Source organism: Coptis chinensis, chromosome 4, assembly GCF_015680905.1.
Source record: "Coptis chinensis isolate HL-2020 chromosome 4, ASM1568090v1, whole genome shotgun sequence".
Classification (NCBI taxonomy): Eukaryota; Viridiplantae; Streptophyta; class Magnoliopsida; order Ranunculales; family Ranunculaceae; genus Coptis; species Coptis chinensis.
Genome location: NC_141459.1, coordinates 17,695,342 through 17,699,381, shown reverse-complemented (window position 1 = coordinate 17,699,381; position 4,040 = coordinate 17,695,342). Strand labels below are relative to the sequence as shown.

At 36.5% G+C, this 4,040-nt stretch overlaps 1 non-coding gene across 1 annotated transcript; it reads right to left on the bottom strand.

Moving 5' to 3' along the window:
• Window positions 1–3,178: 3,178 nt before the first annotated feature.
• Window positions 3,179–3,282, bottom strand: LOC147502276 (small nucleolar RNA R71). Its single transcript, XR_015194061.1, has one exon. It is a non-coding gene; the product is annotated as a small nucleolar RNA R71 (small nucleolar RNA).
• Between the last annotated feature and the right edge of the window lie 758 nt (window positions 3,283–4,040).

Here is a 4,040-nt window from a genome sequence, read left to right as displayed (position 1 = left end):
TGGCGGGAATGACCCAAAGTATTTATTGAATGTGCCATGAATGACCTGATATTTTGTTATGCCCAATAGAGGCTTTGTGATTATGTGTATGGGAAGCCCAGAGATGGTTGTGACTCACAAGTTACGAGTTTAAAAGATGAAAATATGTTTCCTGGAGGTGATATCCCCGATTGGGACATATGCCTTGTAGTAGTACTCGGTGTGAGTGAGGCACACGGATATGTGTGATTTGGCAAATGTGTGTAGTGCAAATCGTGGAGTAGGAACTAAAGGTTGGGCTGTGTCTTTTAATAAATGAGTCAACGAGATAATTAATAAGCAAAGTAAAATATTAATTTTATGTGTAATTGAGTTATTGTATATGATGTATTCAAAATTTCTTACAAGGAAATTTATACGTGGTTTGTGTGAGTTGATACTCACGAGGGATGAATGTACTCCCTAGTTGTAATATAGTTCCTCATTCTCATTAGTAGACGAGTGGTTTTTAAGAAAAATATTGGATTTAAGTATGAGCGAGTTGTTGGATATGATTGGTGATATATTATGATATGATGCATATAATTTCTTACGAAGGAATGTGAATATGGTTAGTGTCATATGATGGATATGGTGGTGTGATATGAATGTTAGTTAATATTAGTGATATATTATGCCAGATTATATATACCCATGATGGTTGCAATCAGAGTGAAATAGATGTATACTATAAATAATTAAATTTGGGAAATCTAACTTTGTTTTGCAGGAGGGTAGGACTTATTAACTTTTTATGCAGAGACGTTGTCTTACCCTAAGACGACGTACTGGCTTAAAGGTAAAGTGTATCAAACTCATATTTAAATAAGTTATCATATGTGTATGTAATAAGTTGAATGTAAGTGGAAATTATATTGTGAGTTATTTTGGAAAGTGAGCATGATGAATACTGTTATCTGAGATTTCTTGGAAATGTATATTGGGGGTTGAAATTTTACTTGGGAAGAAACTGCATGCCGTTTTGAGAATATGGAATTAACTTGTCTTCCAAGTTGAAATAATTGAATAGTATATTTCTGTATTCGAAAGATATGAACGTATTGCTATTTTATTTTTAGTCTTACTCATACCAGCAAATTCAATTTGCTGACCCATGTTTGCTTTGTTTTGCAACGTGGGTGTGTTCTTGGAAACATAGATGGTGGAGTGCAGTGGATGAGGACACGTGATTTGGATTTGCTCTTGAAGTCTTCTGGTTTAAGTTTTTCTGAAGTGTACGATTTTGTTTCGAGATAGATGTAAAAGAGTTGGTTAGTTTCTTTATAGTTTAATAATGTGATTGAAGGATTGTCCATTTTGGTTTTAAATTTTATCTCAATTTTTTTTATCGTGGTTGATAATATGTTATTAGGGTTTCATTTCACCCTGGGTTTTCAAATGATTGAATAGGGTGGCAATTAAGATATGTATATCTTGAAAAAGATTCCCTATTTTAAATTTTCTGAAAATTTGGGGTGTGACACCAAAACATGGCTCCAAAGCCCATGCACGAAAATGTAGACCTAACTTCTTTTATATAAAGAGGACTAAGGCATAACTCTCAATATACTTAGATATACTTAGACTTAGATAGATATAATTAATTAGAGATAGATAGTTAGAACTTAGACTTAGTTATTAGTTTAAACTTAAGTTATTTATTGTTCTTCAGTATTCATTAGATTAATAAAAGAAAGTTTGTTCTTCATTATGTTTTTTTCTTATTTATATGTTTATGATAGTCTAATGACTTCTAGCTAAACCTCCATTAGAGGGGTTTGATAAAGCTTGATGAAGACTTGATGTGCTAATTAGGATTATTGCTTTTAAGAGTTTCACTCTAGTAGGATAGTTGATTCGCCATGAGAATGGATTGGACTTCCTCACATGTTAATTATTAGTTGGCAGAGATTGCCATGAGTAATTAGGGATCGAACACTTAATCTTATTTGATTAGGATTGCAATAATCTACACTAGCATATTAGGAGTACATCAAGTAGATTCAATTCCCCATAATCCCTTCTCCATGGAACTAATTCTCTACTCCATATATTTCATGATTCACGAGAGTAGAACTTTGATAGTTTAGAGTAAATTAGTATGCTTTACTTCTGTTTTAGTTTAATTAGTTAAGTAGGAGTAAACCTCAACTTTTTACTTTTATCAAATTACGCCATTGCCATCTTAGTTATGTTTAAATTTGTTTTCTTTAGTATTTTCGTCCCTACCAAAATCTCATTAAACCCACCCACCCTTGTTTGGTTCTAACTGTGTTTGTTTGGTTCAGAAATATTTTTTTCAGAATTCTCCACGGAGCGCGCCCGCGCCCATAGTAGGCTATCTCGGAAGTGCGCACGCCCTAAAAAACACTGGACATTGGTTCAGGCAAGAGCGTGCCCGCGCCCTTCTACGCCTAGTTCCAAGCGCGCTTGCGCCCACTTCTGAATTAGCCCGATTTTCACAGGTTAGTTTCCAACTCACTTTGTTCAAGTTATTCAGTGTTTCCAACTTCGTGAATACACTGTGATTGCATATACAAGACGATATTCAAAAGCGTAGCAAGGAGGCATTTAGGTACTCCGACCTGCTTCCACTCCTCGCCTATTCTGTTAGAGGATTTCTTCTAGCATATCAGGGTTGTTTGACTGTTGTTAGTGGTTTGCTTCTTATTGGCTTTAGTCTTGTATGAGATTAAGGTCCGGTACTAGTAAATCATATTCTGTTATTTATCGCAAACGTCAACGCACACACCTATCTAGAATACCACACACTACACCTGCAAAAATGGTTGACGAAACAGAGACTCCTCTCTCTGACTTTTATAAAGCCTTTAACGATAGCCCTAAGTCTTGCATCGTTCTTGCAGACCCAGTAGGGGATTTTTGAATCCCCCCGAATATATTTAATTTGTTACCAGTTTTTCATGGTTTAGGCCATGAGAAGCCTTATCAGCATATGCGTAGGATAGAACAAGTTCTTACCACATTTCATCATCCTACTGTTGGTTCAGAGCAAATTAAATTGAGGGTGTTTCCTTTCACCCTCGCCGATAAGGCAACATCTTGGTTAACTGCCCAAGCGCCTAATTATGTGGACTCATGGGCCAAACTTATTCAATTATTCATGGAACAGTTTTACCCACCGCTAAAGACAGATGAAATATTTCAAAAGATTTATTTCTTCCGCCAGAATCCTCATGAATCCTTTTCAGAGGCCTGGAATCGGTTCACTGATCTTCTCATCGAGTGTCCACATCATAACCTTGCGAAAGACACGTTTGTTCGTGCCTTTTTCAAAGGGCTTTTACATCACCATAAAGAGGTTCTTGACATAATGACTGGGGGTAGTTTCCTTCGTAAAGGTGCCTCTAAGGCATATTGGTTTTTGGAAGATCAATCTAAACATCAAAATAACTGGGGGGGACATCCCCCGGTCCAGTAATTCTTTTTCCACAGTTAAGGCTGCCAGTATGTTTGAGGTTAAATCTGATCCTGAGCTTAAAACTTTAATCAAATCTCTCACTAAAAAGGTAGAACCCATTTCTGTCCAACAACAGCCTACTCCTGTCATGAACGTCAACACTCTTCCATGTAATTTATGTTACAGCGTTGAGCATCCAGACTCCAATTGTCCTCTAGTCTATGAACAACCATCCGCTCAACTGGACAATGTTTGTTCCATTAATAGCGAACCTAACGCGCCTTGGAGACAACATCCTAACTTCAATTGGAAAAATAATCATCAACTTACACCTCCAGGGTTTAATAATCAAAATGTTAGGCCATCGCCAAATCACAACGTAACCAAGCTCCATCGAGACAAGGACAAGGGCAAGGTAATTATAATAATTATAATAATTATTATAATGCTAATAAAGGTATCGTTCCGGTTACTAATAACTATCGTAATCCACCCGTTAATAATCAACGTGAGGTAGTTCCAGTCACACCACCTATGCCCACTACACCTTCACAACCGGATTGTCTTGATGCCTTCATAAAGGTTAGCCAACAGTTTTTAT